Source organism: Atractosteus spatula, chromosome 10 (genome assembly GCF_055471065.1).
Source record: "Atractosteus spatula isolate fAtrSpa1 chromosome 10, fAtrSpa1.hap1, whole genome shotgun sequence".
NCBI classification, from domain to species: domain Eukaryota; kingdom Metazoa; phylum Chordata; class Actinopteri; order Semionotiformes; family Lepisosteidae; genus Atractosteus; species Atractosteus spatula.
Window position 1 is genome coordinate 17403185 of NC_142715.1, and position 16542 is coordinate 17419726.

At 40.7% G+C, this 16542-nt stretch overlaps 1 protein-coding gene across 1 annotated transcript in view; it reads right to left on the reverse strand.

Annotated features, from left to right (window-relative positions):
* LOC148825555 (antigen WC1.1-like) overlaps window positions 1-16542 on the reverse strand; it is a 219990-nt gene that overhangs the window by 168526 nt on the left and 34922 nt on the right. The gene's annotated exons all lie outside the window — the stretch shown is intronic.

Genomic DNA, 16542 nt, shown 5'->3' on the forward strand with positions numbered 1-16542 from the left:
TTACGGAGTGTATCACTTTCACCGAGACCGAGAAGTCTCCACGACCAGTCTTGTACCGCAATGAAATACAGAGCCCGTAGGGGGCAGTAGGCTTGCAAATATAGCTCTCTGTGTATATAATGAAGAAGCAGAGATTAGTTCCTCATCTGCATGTTGCAGAGCCATACGCTACTCGTACCAGCAGCTGGGGTTTGATCCCTGCACGGGCGATTAGTTGAAAGACCATTTAGCCAGCTGGCTTTCTTTTGATCTCACTAAATTGAGATCTTGAAACCAAAATAGTTAATAAATATGTAACACAACCATTGTTTCCCAAGAAGGAAAGCTGTTTTGTACTGACGTCACTCCTTTTTATTTAACCCAGATTGTGAAGACAACTCCGCCCTATCAAAGAAAAATGTTACTCAAAAGTTGGAAAGCACACTCTGATTCCATCTGTATATTTGATTCCCGCGATCCGTTCAAAGCTTCTTAGTGTTTTGCAAGCAAATCATTTCAGGGAGGAAACTCAGTTTAGTGAATTACTTTTGTATTTTCACTCATTGAATTTGATATTTGTACTCTCTTTGCATTCTCAGCAATAATAACAGTAAAAAAGAAAGTGGTAAGATGGAAAAAAAGAAAAGTTTATTTTGACTTCTGTTCCGCGACTGATGAATACTACTGTGTGACTTTATTTCTTACATGAATTATGTTATTTTGCCCCGCAGAGCACACACCGCCTCAGGACACTCCATCCCGGCCTCTCAGTTCACCACCGCGCAGGAATCTGTTGATGCTGTCCCCACCGCCTATCTCCCCCCAGGAAGCACAGCAGAATTCACAGACGCCAGTGGGATGAATAATTCACACAGATATCCAACTGTTACCCATCACTCAGGAGATGGAGGGGGGGTTGTACTTGCAGTGCATCGGCATAGACGGGAAAGCAAGAGCTGACCGCTACGCCGCCCTCGTGTTTCGAAATCTTGTGACTTTTGAAATTTACTGGGGGTGGACCACGTCTGTAAATTTCGATGGGTCCAGAGGCAAAAGTGCCTTGCCTTGCAATCTCCGGGAAACCATTAGTACAATGGTGAATCGGAGATTCTCAACCCTTGCTGCGTACGACTGGAAAAGAATTCGTGATCGGATCAACGAAATGCTTCGTAGGAGGAGGCGGTCTTTTCCTCTTGTCTAACAGTCTGTCCACAAACAAAACATTCCTGTTAGACAAGAGGAATTGAAAAAAAACAATTTTGTCAATGAAAACCGGTGTGTGTGTCTCTCCCTGCTGGATGTCCCTCTCACAAACTGCTGAATGAATAAAATAATTTTATTGAAAATGCGTTTGCGATTGTCTGGTCTTTAAATTCTTGAGATACGCAATTCCATATTATACAGTGCCTTGCGAAAGTATTCGGCCCCCTTGAACTTTTCAACCTTTTGCCACATTTCAGGCTTCAAACATAAAGATATAAATTTTTTATTTTATGTGAAGAATCACCAACAAGTGGGACACAATTGTGAAGTGGAACGAAATCTATTGGATTTTTGAAACTTTTTTAACTAATAAAAAAATGAAAAGTGTGGCGTGCAAAATTATTCGGCCCCCTTGCGTTAATACTTTGTAGAGCCACCTTTTGCTGCGATTACAGCTGGAAGTCGCTTGGGGTATGTCTCTATCAGTTTTGCACATCGAGAGACTGAAATTCTTGCCCATTCTTTCTTGCAAAACAGCTCGAGCTCAGTGAGGTTGGATGGAGAGCGTTTGTGAACAGCAGTTTTCAGCTCTTTCCACAGATTCTCGATTGGATTCAGGTCTGGACTTTGACTTGGCCATTCAAACACCTGGATACGTTTATTTGTGAACCATTCCTTTGTAGATTTTGCTGTATGTTTGGGATCATTGTCTTGTTGGAAGATAAATCTCCGTCCCAGTCTCAGGTCTTTTGCAGACTCCATCAGGTTTTCATCCAGAATGGTCCTGTATTTGGCTGCATCCATCTTCCCCTCAATTTTAACCATCTTCCCTGTCCCTGCTGAAGAAAAGCAGGCCCAAACCATGATGCTGCCACCACCATGTTTGACAGTGGGGATGGTGTGTTGAGGGTGATGAGCTGTGTTGCTTTTACGCCAAACATATCGTTTTGCATTGTGGCCAAAAAGTTCGATTTTGGTTTCATCTGACCAGAGCACCTTCTTCCACATGTTTGGGGTGTCTCCCAGGTGGCTTGTGGCAAACTTTAGACAAGACTTTTTATGGATATCTTTGAGAAATGGCTTTCTTCTTGCCACTCTTCCATAAAGGCCAGATTTGTGCAGTGTAAGACTGATTGTTGTCCTATGGACAGACTCTCCCACCTCAGCTGTAGTTCTCTGCAGTTCATCCAGAGTGATCATGGGCCTCTTGGCTGCATCTCTGATCAGTCTTCTCCTTGTCTGAGCTGAAAGTTTAGAGGGACGGCCAGGTCTTGGTAGATTTGCAGTGGTCTGATACTCCTTCCATTTCAAGATGATCGCTTGCACAGTGCTCCTTGGGATGTTTGAAGCTTGGGAAATCTTTTTGTATCCAAATCCGGCTTTAAACTTCTCCACAACAGTATTACGGACCTGCCTGGTGTGTTCCTTGGTCTTCATGATGCTCTCTGCGCTTTCAACAGAACCTTGAGACTATCACAGAGCAGGTGCATTTATACAGAGACTTGATTACACACAGGTGGATTCTATTTATCACCATCAGTCATTTAGGACAACATTGGATCATTCAGAGATCCTCGCTGAACTTCTGGAGTGAGTTTGCTGCACTGAAAGTAAAGGGGCCGAATAATTTTGCACGCCCCACTTTTCATTTTTTTATTAGTTAAAAAAGTTTCAAAAATCCTATAGATTTCGTTCCACTTCACAATTGTGTCCCACTTGTTGGTGATTCTTCACATAAAATAAAAAATTTATATCTTTATGTTTGAAGCCTGAAATGTGGCAAAAGGTTGAAAAGTTCAAGGGGGCCGAATACTTTCGCAAGGCACTGTATTCCCTTTTAATCAAATTCTAAAAGTATGCTTGTTGACTCCGGTATCACGTTAGTTAAAGACTTCGAAGCTTACAATGTTTAGGGAGAAATGGAATACTGGTGTGTATTTTTTTCTTTAAAGTACCAAGACCAGCTATATACTGTATGTTTATGTTCCAAAATTAATATCGTTTATGGCCTTCACACGCATTACAGTATGCTCCTATTCTTTTTATGCTCAGCTACTAAGATTTCCCTTCAGTGGTAAAATTCAATATCTACAACGGGCACAGTAAAGACGTTTACAGTAAGTCTTTCTACGACAGACCGACCACGAGTGCCCCTGTCGGTCAACCAATCACGCACCGCGGTATTTTGCTTTATCGCGCGTCATCATGCACGACGCCGTAGCCAATTACCTGCGGTACGTGTCTGTACTTTGAATGGCTGCATCTGTATGGTTTAAATTGTACCTTGGTATTTCAAACTCTCTCTAGAATGTTATCCATTTCTATTTTATTTTGACAGGAACTGTTAAAAGGCTAATGACACTAGATGAAAAGAGAAGAAAGAAAACACAACGTTTCAGCCGTGGAGCCCTCACACCTGAAGAAGGCTCAACGGCTGAAATGTTGTGTTTTCTTTCTTCTCTTTTAAGCATGGAATAGACCTATTACTTGTTCCTTTGCTGCCTACACATGCTGACGCAGCTCCCCACCTGAACTGATAATGATACTAGATGCCTGGTAGTTTGTGGTACTTGGTTATTGTCTTATGTTTGCTCAAACTGCATATGTGTGATTGCACATTTTGGTGTATTTTCATATGTCAATATTTAATTCACTGGCATTCCTGTATGCTTGGAAGGAAGGCAGATTGGATTTGGCACAGGACGCCTGCTCATATATGTTGATCTTCCCCTTCTCTTGACCATGGTTACACTGCCCTTTCTTTCATCTTTGTCCTTCTACAAAGATTCCAGGACTCTTAATCCACCATAATATCAGAAGCCAAAATTAACCTTCTAACATGTACAAATCATTTGCAGTGAAAGGAGGTGGAAGGGTTTAAGAATGTTTGTAAGACCTGGTTGATTACCACACATAGACATACTTTGTTGTCAGTTTTTTTTTCTCTTTGAAAGGCTATAGGAGGGGTGTGATGGACTGTACCACTATCATAGAAGATGTTTTTCTTCTAAGGATACTTCTGTAGCGGCAAGGCTTATTTAAAATATAGGAATTAAGTTTGCTGCTCCCTTGCCAGTCCCTCTCTCCCTCAGCTCAGTGCAGCTGGATACAGAGAGGCCATTCCATCTGGTTCACATTTAAGGTGTTTTTCTAGCTGATAGAGTTTCCTGATAAGGAACAGCTCCCAAGGCTGAGATTCACCAGCCACCCTAATAAATGGTCATCTCTGGTGCCTTACTGTCTGGGAGATTCCATGGGAGAGTCTCATCCCAAGGTTTACAACCCTAAGGTCAGAGGTCATTGTTACTCATCCTCCACCTCAATCAGCCAATCAGGAACTGGTAGGGCAGGGTAACCCCACATGGGTCTCGAATGCCTGCGGAACTTTAAGTCATTGAACTACCATAGTTCCTCCAGATAAAACAGGCAGCACAATGCCCAGAAGGTGCCCCTCCAGGACGTTCTCAGACTCAGCTCGGACAATCACGTGACGGCCAGTGTGTCTGAGTGCCAGGACTTAACTGTGTTCTAAGAGTTGAGAACGGAGGTTGCCCGTGCATAACAAAAAGATCTGCCCGAGGTTAGCCTAGCTGACAGCCTCGTGAACCACCGGTACTCCACTGCCAAATCTCGCCTGATCAACGAGTGAACTACAGTTGGAACTGTCGACAGCTGAATCTCAGGATTCAGGACTAGTGCTACATCGGGAACGAACTGGTCTTCTTCCCATCTAAAGAGTGTGACTGGCTTGGACCCGCAGTCACTTTCCATGTGCACAAGCTCTGCTAGTTCAGCCGGGACTAACTAGGTCTTCAGAGAGCCCACTGCCTGTGCACAGCAGCAAGAATCTCTCTTTCCTTCTCCCACACTGAACAGGACTGGATGGCACCAGGCAGGAGGACACCAATCGGAAGAGAACAGCCTGTCGCTGTTCTCTTGTGTCCGTGGGAGATCTGAATCCACACAGATTGGATGAGTATTCAACATTCTGCATTACAGCTCGAGAATTCAATTGTTACCTCAACCTGAGTTTATATCAATTTAATTCCTTTCAGTGATGTACTTGCTTGCGAGTATCTAGTGTAGAAGTTGTAATCAAAGCTCATTTACAAAACGGTACACATGAATGGTATACTGAATGTATGTCCCTATTGGTTTGTAACTCTTCGTTATTGAATATATACCTTTTGTATTCTGCTAACCCTCACTATAAGATCTGTTATGTTTATATGCACATTTTATGTATTAATAAATGTATTGTCGTGTATTAGTATTCATGCTGTCACGATTGTAGTCCCTCCCCCTTAAGGGTGCTCCGGTTCTTTCACGTCTGACTTGATTTTGTGCACCTGCCTCCTTCCAGCCCCCCTTAAAAGCCAGACGCCCACTCAGTTCGGGTCTCTGCATTGATTCCTGCATCGTGCGAGCCCGGGACCTGGATGCGCCAATGAATTGAGTTATCTACTAGTGAAAATGATTTGCTGAAGTAGTGAAATCTACTGCTGGGATGCCTTGCTGAGTTGCTGATGATTTGCTGAAGTAATGAAATCCATTGCTGGTGGAAACAATGAGGGAGCATGTCTGGGAGACAGTGACTGAATCCTGGCTGGAATCAGGCTGGCTGCTAGTATTGATCTGTGGGGATCAAATGGGACACTTTAGAGTCACTTTGAAAGTGAAAATGAACAGCAACTGGTCGCCTTGATAGTCAGTTAGGGGGGATTCAGCTCTCTCATTATAACTTAGCCAATAATTTCTGCTGTTATATAACAATATAGAGATTTTCAGTTTTCTTCTCATCTGTCTCCAGAAAGAATTTTGATAGTGCTAATAACCTTGGATTAGTCCGTTTTCACTTTGTTAAAGAATCTTCCTTCCGTAAGAGGACTAATTGCAACCTGTAACCTGTAAATAAAGACCTTTTCACTCCAGTTAATTTTGTTCTCAGAATATTGCTGACAACACATTGCTTACAGGAAATGGAAAGTGAAATTAAAATTCCCCTTTGCTGCTTATTGTCTATCATTTGCGATAGGAGACCTGTGTACTGAAGAGTTGTTTTACAAAGGACTGAAAAAATGTACTGTAGCAGACATTTATTTAGGTTGTGTAGGAAATTTTGTGAATATGGTGCCTTGCAAAACTATTTGGACATTTAATATTAATATTCCAAAATTGTATTAAACTTAATATCTGAGGTTAAGATATGCTATAGAAAATGTCTGCAAAAAGTAAAGAGAAAAAAAAATAAATATGATGATTGACATGTATTCGGGTAGACCAGGCTACCCAGAGAACACAGAACCAGTGACCACAGCCTAGCCATGGAAACTGGACACACACAAACCTGACTGCTCAGACAGGACAGGCTCAGTGACCACAGTCTGGACACAGAAACTGGTCACAGACAGACCTGACTGTCCAGAGAGCACAAATTGTGCTCCCACTGCCAGCAGGGAGAAGCAGAGACAGAGATGCACTTTCTGCAGTACTGATGAAACACTGTACAATTGTTCCACATTGCTATCACACAGGTGTCATTCCAGTCTTTCTTAGCTGTAAAAAAAATGTTATGTAAATTTTTGTTTTTCCAGATGTACACTGTCTATTATCTAAAGGGGTTGTTTCCCATTGTTTTTGTCTATGAAATGGTCACTTCTTGTGCCCTAAATGTTCCCTGAGATTCAGAGATTTTCTCATTCCTGGATTGAGCAGTGAGAATTTTTTTTCCAACTTTTAAGTTCAAATACAGAACAAACACATACAGTATAAACCTTTACAGCATTATATATCTAAAATGGTAAATATGCACGCATGAGCAAAATCAAAACCAAAAGAGAAAATACATTTTGCTCTGGTCAATAAAAACAACATTTTCAGTTGGAAGCTTTTCACAGCATGTTTTTCTTCCTTTTTTTTCTAATTGTTTTCTCGCGGAACATTTAAGGGAAAGAGAGATGTAGTTGTTTAATAGAGCAGTTGTATCTTTCTTTCTCCTATTATGAGTGGCCCTGCCATCATTCTGCTCCAATTACTTCTTGCTATTTATGCGGCAATGGCGATTTAACAGCTCAGGCAGACTGAGTGGAGAAGAGGATCTGTGTCTTCGTAACATCTAATAGAAATTTATCCTGGAATGTCTCTTAAGTGGTTTAATCCCATGATTTCTTACCTGAGAAAAAAAGGATTCTGTCAGGAAAACACTTGAGTTGGAGAAGAGGTATTCACCCATTTTTCATATATTGTAAAGATTTTTTTTAAAAATGACATGGGATGAAATGTGTGACTTTCTTGACAAAGTCACACACACCACAGGGAACCACCACAGGATATAGTTTGCCACAGGAAATAAGATTTTATAACTGAATCCTACAAAAACTATAAAACAGAGGCCTATTGGACATTACTGTAGTTAAAGCTCACCTTAGAAATTGTTGGTGATTGGACAGCAGTCCTGAAAGTCTATTAGCTAAACTGAGACAGAATATGCAGGGTTTTCTTTTGTGTTTTTGTTGATGTTTGTTGTTCTTGTCAACAGCAGTACAGTATGTTACTTAAAATGACCGTTACATTGATTATCTTAAAAAGCAAAATACAGTCTGTATCATGTTATTTGAGGATGGATACATGACAAATAGAAAGTGAAACTGACAACCGGAAACTGAGAAACTCATGAATTATTCATCTGTGGGAATGTCACATGTTTTATACTGTGCAGAGTAGGGCAGATAAAAACAAAGTGAAAGAAAGAAGAAAGAAGAGGAGGAGGTAATGCCAATGCTAACCAAAAAAGGTTATTTAATCTCACTAAAACTGATTGGATGATGTGCTAGTGGGCAGTGCTACTGCCCACTAGCACAGATGCTGTGCTAGTTCATTAGCACTGTATATTTAGCATTTTTACCACAGAATTTAAGCATTTAATCCATGTTAAGGTAACATGGACAGGGGTGGTGTTCCAGGACACTTTGTGAGCCTCATTTAAACAAGTGAATCATATTGAAGGGTTAAGGGTTAAAAGTGCTACTATATTAACTAGATGAGGATAGGAAAATAGATTTGTTTGGAACTTTGTGTGGGAATGATTAAAAATAAGCAACTCTTTTTCTTTGTCTGTGGTCTGGTAGATTTGTGCCAATGTATGCCTTGGTAGCAAAATGTCACTGTAACTGTGCTAGAAAATTATTTCTTATTTGCAGCAGTCCTTTGATTATGAAAGTTAGACAGTAACCACAAATGATCAATTTACAGAACAGTCATTGCTGTTGTATTAATGAGTAAGGTACTGTACTCGGATTACTCAGATATTGGAAGTTGCTTTAGATGAAAAGTTTTTTGAATTTTAGAAGCAGCAATCTGTTTGTCTGCTAGTCTAAGTCTCTCAGTAAGTAAGTTTGGAGCACAGAAACAAAGTGCAGGAAGTGAATGGTTCAATATAAATCTAGAACAATTTCACAGGCAAATTGACTCCAAATTAGGTTGTTCAAGAAAAAAACAAAAATTATTAACCAAACATGTAAAGTTTTATTCCATACTCAAAAGAGAAGAAAACAAACACAATGCCGGCTGTGGAAACACAACGTGTTGGCTGACTGCCCTATCTTTCTTACACCCTAAGAAGGCTCCACAGCTGAAACTTTGTGTTTAGTTTCTTCTCTTTTCAGCATTGAAATAAACCTTTACTTGTTCCTTTGCTGACTAATTGTATTATTAAATGAAGTTTGAGAGGAATAACAGTAACATTTTAGTCTCACCCAGCTGTTTCTAAACATATTTGTTATTTAAATTAACTATTGTCACAGAAGTCAGAAGGGACAAACCGTGGAGAGGCAGGAGAGTGAAAAAGACCCCATGTGAAGTGGCAGAATGGGGGTTAGCCCGGGCTCAGCCGTGCAAAGAGTTCTGGAGTGACGTAAAGAAACCTAAGCCCTCAGGTCATGGATGGAGCCGCGACCTGGTGCTAGGCGGGTCTCAGAACATCCGAACGTCAATGCTGAGCGAAGCAGAATAAGTGACCCGGAAATATATCCCAGAGAGAGAGACACCGGAAGGAGAGCAAAGCACAGGAAGCTTGGGACAGGACAGAGAAGCTACAGAGGGCATGACAGTACCCCCCCCCCTCTTCATGGGCGGCTCCAGACGCCCAACGAATAAATGAGCTGCACAGCACTGGGGGGAGGAAAAACCTCATTTAACTGAAAGGAAACCGCCGGGAGTCCACGGCTGAGAGCTGCCCCCTCCTCCAGGGTATAAACCTTTATTGGGTAGAGGAAGAGGGGGTCAGGTAGAGCTCCGGAGGCTTAAAACAAAAAAAAAGACAAGTACACAAGCACAAACCACAAAAAACATAAACCTGGGAGACCAGGGTGACAACAAAAAACAGGTAGGAACCAAAAAGGGGACCAAATAGGAGGGGAAACCAGGAAATGAAAAATCAAAACACAAAAACAAAAAATAAAAAGACAAAAACCTGGGAAAAATACCACAAACTGGGCAAAACACGTTCAACATTCTATCACTGATATCGGAATGAACAACCCGAGGAGAGCCAGGCACGAAACCCGTTCACAGACATGGATGCTCAGAGTGATATCCAGCAATGAGAACAGGAAAGCAGGAAAAAAGCTCAACATTCTATCACTGATATCGAAGTGATCTACCTGAGGACAGCCAGGCACAGGGCCCACTCACAGGCACGGAAGAATGGAATGATATCCAGCGATGATGACAGGAGGGCCAGCTCAACATTCAATCACGGATGCCAGGAGAGACAACCCGAGGAAAGCCAGGTATTCAGGAGTATATGTCGGATAGGCATAACACAGAATGACCCGCTCACAGACACGGAAGTCAGGAGTAGCATCCCGAGATTAGAATAGGAGAACTGAAAAAAAAAGCCCAGAGAAAAAGAAAAAACTGCGGCAAGACAAAAAAGCGCTGCTCGCGGGGTCGTAGATGGGTCAGCATTCTGTCACGGATGTCGGAAGGGACATACCGTGGAGAGGCAGGAGAGCGAAAAGACCCTATGCGAAGCAACAGGAACGGGGGTTAGCCTGGGCTCAGCAGTACAAAGAGTTCTGGAGTTCTGAACACCTATGATTTTAGCAGGAATTGCGAGTGCTTTGCACATGTCGAACTTCAAGTACGAACTACTACAACAGTTGTAGACATAATTCAATATCACCGGCAAAGTCCAATACCGGCAACGTCGGAGAAAATCATGTTCACCCAAGGAATTTAGTCTTTGAATGGCTGGCAGGAAAATTCGTTTATACTCCCGTTACACTGTCAGCTAAAACATGTTAAAATAACAACACAGATTTGATGGAGAACCTGACAAGAATTATTAGGTTAGCACTGTATGTATGTTGATATTCTGGTATATTTACTTTAATTTTAATATAAATGTAAACAAACATGTTGTATAATCCATTGAATTTTTGTTGCAATTTTAAAATATGTTAGCTGAGGATGCAAGGGGGGCTATTATACCTTGTGAAACATCCAAGACAACTGTAAAAAAGGCTGGTATTTGAATAAAATTGGCGATCAAAAGAAAACCACAATTCACGTGGTATTATCATCAATATCCTTCGAAATCGATGGTCAAATGAAGGATTTGAAGAAACTATGAAAAAAGCAACAGTAATAGCAGAGGAGTTTGGTTGTTGCTCTTCAATTCATTAGATTTCCGTGGAGTCGCGCCGCTACAAACAGCACAAAGGATGAAACAGCTCCCTCGTTATTGCTACGTTTGTGCTGGTTTGTGCTGTTGAAAGCATCACAGAAGATGAAGTTGCAGTCACTTCCACATGTCATGATACCATTAGATCTGATGACAAGAGCTGAAGCCCCCAGCATTTTCCAAGCCAGCAACGTGAGGAAGAGCGGCCGTGCGGAAGGTAGTGTGACCAAGCTGTCTAAGATGCTGGATTTAGGCTACAGTCTAGCTACAGTCTCGGGCGTGGGTTTGAATCCCACCGCTGCCAAATGACACTGTTTTAAGACTTTGTTTCCACTGATTTGCAAGACGATCAGTAAAAGAGTCTGTTGAGATGCTGCCCAAGGTGTTTAGAGATAGACTTTCTAAAAGACAGGTCAGCTTAACATCAAGGATAAGAGTTCACTTATGAGCCAGTGTACATGGTAGTGTGCCGGCAAGTACATTTACTATTGGCTGTGGTGGCGAGCTGCTTTTCTGTGAAACTGTCTGTGAAACTTTTACTTCTTCACGCTGAATCATCAGCAGGGGTAAAGCTTATTAAATCTTTGCGCATAGCGCTCCATCAGAAATACTTTGTCCATGTTCAAAAGCAATCTGGGGGTTTACTTCATGCTTTCACAAAGCACACCTTACAGGAAAGATTTAAATGGGGAATTGATTGTGCTTCTTGATGTTGTTCCTGTGGTTGCCTTGGTTACAATGGTGACCGTTCTTTGACGTTAGGTTCGACACGTGCAAAACACTTACAATTACCGCAAATATCATAGGTGTTTACGTTTCACTGAGTCTAATCGACGGAATTGAAGCCGTTTTGTTATTCAGTTGTAAAACCCAAAACAGTAGTACAGTTAGAAGTTTGCTGTGCTTCCAGGATCATTTTCAGCCTTATAAACTGGTTATCACGCTGCTGATCACTATATTAAGCAGTTAATAGCCTGGAGCTGTTTAGACTGCTCTTGTCATTTCTTTTAATAAGAAGCACCGAACAATTTTAGAAAGCTTTTCAAGTTCTGACATAAATTTGTTTATTTCTGGCCATCAAATGAGAGACTCCAGAATATTAAAAAGTGCTTCGACCTTTAAGTCGTGGTTTTACAAACTAGGGTACTGAGGGAGTGCCCATACATGCTCTGCAATGGGGAAGAAATCGAAATTCTCATCTGTGCTGTGAAGGAGATTCTCAAATGCTTCCATCATATTGCTTTCATGCTAGGATACAAGTGTGTATAAGTGTTTGGTTTTCACTGATTCTTGTTGAAGAATTAGGGATTTACGGTGAAAGAATCAGTATCCTCGGAATGCAGAAGCTTTGTTTCTCAGCAATCGTAAGGATCCCGAAGACAGGTCTATGTAGAGCAGTGTGATGATTTGTATTAAAAAGACAATGTCAGCAATTCAAAGCATGTAGGCGGCATGAATAAAACAATAGTAGTTCAGGTGGGTAGCTGCGTCAGCATGCGTAGGCTGCAAAGGAACAAGTAATAGGTTTATTCCATGCTGAAAAAAAGAAGAAAGAGAACACAACGTTTCGGCCGTGGAGCCTTCTTCAGGTGTGAGAGAGACAGGGCACCTCTTTCTGTCTTTCTGTCCTCTACTCCTGCCTCTCACTCCTCCTCCCTCCCAACCTTTGTTCTCCCGCTACTTTACCTTTGCCTACTGCCCTGTCTCTCTCACACCTGAAGAAGGCTCCACGGCCGAAACGTTGTGTTCTCTTTCTTCTTTTTTTCAGCATGGAATAAACCTATTACTTGTTCCCATGAATAAAACAATGCAGAGCTCATTAAAAACAATCTGAAGCCATAATTCCCTTCATATCCCAAGCAGTGCATTCTGACACGGTGGCTGTGCAGAAGAAAATGAGAAATGCCAAACTTTACCCACCTCATTGCGGTTACTGCTACTCCTGCGTCAGTAGCTTTAAGATTCTCCTGACATCTGATTGTCTTGCATCTAACATTAAGAGGATTTCTCTGCTGGCCACGAGACACGAACTGGCAACTTTCCAGCCACAGGCACAGATCCCTAGCCACCACACCACCCCATATACTATGGATGGTACTATGGCGCTGAGCTCACTCTGGTGCAGTTCAGCAATGTGAGAGGAAGGGCAGTAACACAATGGATAACGCAGATCAGAAGATTGTAGGTTCATCTCCTGCTTGACTCGTGTTGCTTTTAAACCTATCAGGCTCCTCAGTAATAAATGTCCTCTGTGTAAGTGAACTGCACCTGAGAGCTATAGAACCACACATTGGGTCAATTGCAACAAACTTTCGAAAGGAGCACACAGCTGCGGACTAGTTAACACGGTTCTATCTAGAGATCATATCCAGCTCGGAGCTCAATTGCAACGAAAAACCATGTGGAACAAACCTGGAGAGCAGCTGAATTTATGCTCAGGTTTCAGCACTGTTGTTTTTTCTAATTAACACTAACTGCAGGGGTTCTGAATCAAAACTTTTCAATTATTCTGATCAATGTGTTAATATGTAGGTCATTATTGTTATTTTTTCTGTCTCGTTCAAGTATATAACTGGAAATCAATATTTTAATTTAGTTATTTCCAATTCAACAATGGCATATATTTTTAAATATTGCAGATCTGGGTAAGTTTGCTCTCAAAAGCAGGAAACTTAGAACAGGACTTAACTTCCACATTCAATTTATTGGTGATTCTTTGCTACGCACTGAACCTTTTTTATTTTTAGCTTGAACAGAGAAAGCTATAAAGGGGCCTGAATCAAGTGTTCAGAATCATGCGGATCAGAAAATTGTAGATCTGACTCCTGCCTGGCTTGTCAATCGGGCTCCTCAGTAATAAATGTCCTTTACGTAAGGGAACTGCACCTGACAGCTATAGAACCACACATTGGGTCAATTGGGTCAAATTTTTGAAAGGAGCACACAGCTGCGGACTAGTTAACCAGGTGTTAACCATACTGTCTGGAGATCATCTCCAGCTCTGAGCTCAATTGCAATGAAAAACCGTGTGGAACAAAGCTGGAGAGCAGCTGAACTTGTGCTCAGGTTGCAGCACTGTTGTTTTTCTAATTAACACTAACTGCAGGGGTTCAGAATCAAAGCTTTTCAATTTTTCTGGTCAGTATGTTAATCTGTAGGATATGAAGTATGTGGGTATATGTAATATCATAATCATTTTTTTTGTCTGTCCAAGTATATAACTGGATATTGTCGATAATTTAGTTATTTCCAATTAATTATTCCATATATTTTAAAATATTGCAGATCTGGGTAAGTTTGCTCACAAAAGCAAGAAACTTAGAACGGGACTTATACGAAGAGACTTTGTTTATGTTTTTTTTCTTATTCTACATTGACCCGATGGTGTGCTTAAGTCTTCCATAAAACGTCCATAGAAGAGAAGGGTTTTGCTGCATCAACTTCTGGGTTATGGGCCCAGCACGCGTCAGATGCGCCACTCTGCTGTGTGATGAGAGTGTCAACACAACTATTCTTTCTATGCCTTCTAAAAGTATACCTGAGATGAAAAGTTGCAATGGTAAAAGATGTCATATTAAACACTTGGTGTTCTTTAGTACAGATCTTCACACTGTGCTCTACATAGACATGCCTTCAAGATCGCTGAGAAACAGAGCTCCTGCTTTCCGACAGTACTGATTCTTTAATCGTAAATCACCAATTCTTCAACAAGAATCAGCTCATCGAAACCCAAACACATATTCACATTGGTGTCCTACTCTAATAACATTATGATGTAAGCATTAAAGAATCTGTGTGGTCTCGTGTTATTTTTCTTACCATAAGAACCATAAAATTGTTTCCCAACTTGTCGGGATCGCAGAGAGTAAATTCAGATTAATCCATTGGGATTGTACTGGATTTGATTGAGATTTGGAAATGTTCCTTGCAAAGTTATTCAATTTTGCTTGAACTTTTAATAAAAAGGTGATCTGAATTGTCTTAGCTTAAAATCTCTAATGTTGCTGTCACTAAACTTGGATGTGATGTCCCAAAGTTGTGCAGTGTGATTTTATTCTTCAAGAATTCTCACTGTGTGGGCCTTTACTGTGACATGATATTTATTTTACATTATCTACATGGATTATGTATGAGTACATATGATTATGATTAAATATAGTGAAATATAAACATATCAAATGCAGATGAACATTACAACAAGAAATCACGTTAAAATCTCATGGTAAACCAAGGTTTGAGTTTTACAACTTCAAGTACATAAATTTCATTACAAAAAAGAGCAGGATGAAGACATTAAACACAAAACAGACACATTAAAATACAGAATCAGGTATTTAAATTGCCACCTGGGCAGAAATGTTACTGGGTGTTAACAGGTGAGAACAGTCCTGTGACTCATCATTCATTCTGACAATGGAGCAGCAGGAGGTGAAACTCTGGACAGAAACTGCAGACAATGGAGCAGCAGGAGGTGAGACTGCAGACAAGGTGAGAAAGAGAGTGAATGAGACAGGAGCAGGTAAAGGTTTATTCCATAGTGAAAAGAAAAGAGACACAATGTTTTGGCTTTGGTGCCTCCTTCATGTATGAGGGGCAGCTGATAAATCAAACAAAAGAACAAAAGACGGTAGTGGAGAGGAGACAAGCAGGAGAGAAAGAGCATCAGCACTCAGGTGGTGTGAAGTCAATGAGACGGAGCTGGAGAGCTGTTCTCACACTGACAATACCAGCTAACAACTCTGACCTCTCAGTCACTCTGCTCCTCTGGACAACTGAGACAATGACAGTTTACAACTGCTCTTTCTGTCAGAATGCTGCTGCTTTGTCAGAGAGCTGCAAAATGTTAAATGTGGACAAAAAATGCTTCATTCAAATCAGTCTTTTAGGGACCTTTTTTTCTTATTCCATCAACATTGCAGTCTTTTTTCTGAAAAAAATGAAACAAAGGATTACTATAAATTATAGAAATCATAAATTATAATAAAACCAACCTTTATTATGAATAGAGATATAAAACTATCTATTGTAATCAGAAATATAATTTGTCTAACTAATTAAATCCCATAAAGCCCATAAAACTAATGGATGCACAGAACATGTAGTATGATGTGCTTAGATTATCAGAAGGCTTTTGACCTACTTTCCATTTCACATTTTCTGTTTAAAAAATGATTTTCAATACCTGATCTCTTGGATGTCTTGGAGATATCCAACCAATTGGCAACAGGAATTGTTCACATTACCGTCTATTAGCAGACATTGTTTAGATATGAATCCATTACATTAAAAGTTTGATCCCTTTATTTCAATACACGTTTAAGTACTGTTATTTATTTCAATACAGGCGAAGGATCTGTAAATATACGAAAATACAACATATATATTTGTATGTGTATATATGTGTATTTTTTACGTACATATATTTGTAAACAATGCTACATTATTTTTCATCGTATATTCAACAAGATATAACATACTGAAAGTCCTTCACGTGAAGTGCATAGCAACAATCACTAAGGAAGTGCGTCATGTGGCAGGATGTAGGAGGAGTGATCGCTCAGTTCCTGTTCCTGCTTCAGGTGTAAATTAAAACCTTTGCAGTAATATAGACCCGTAGGGGCGTAGGAGTTTTAGTGTTTGTCATTTCATAATCAGTACAGCACAGCACACTCTGT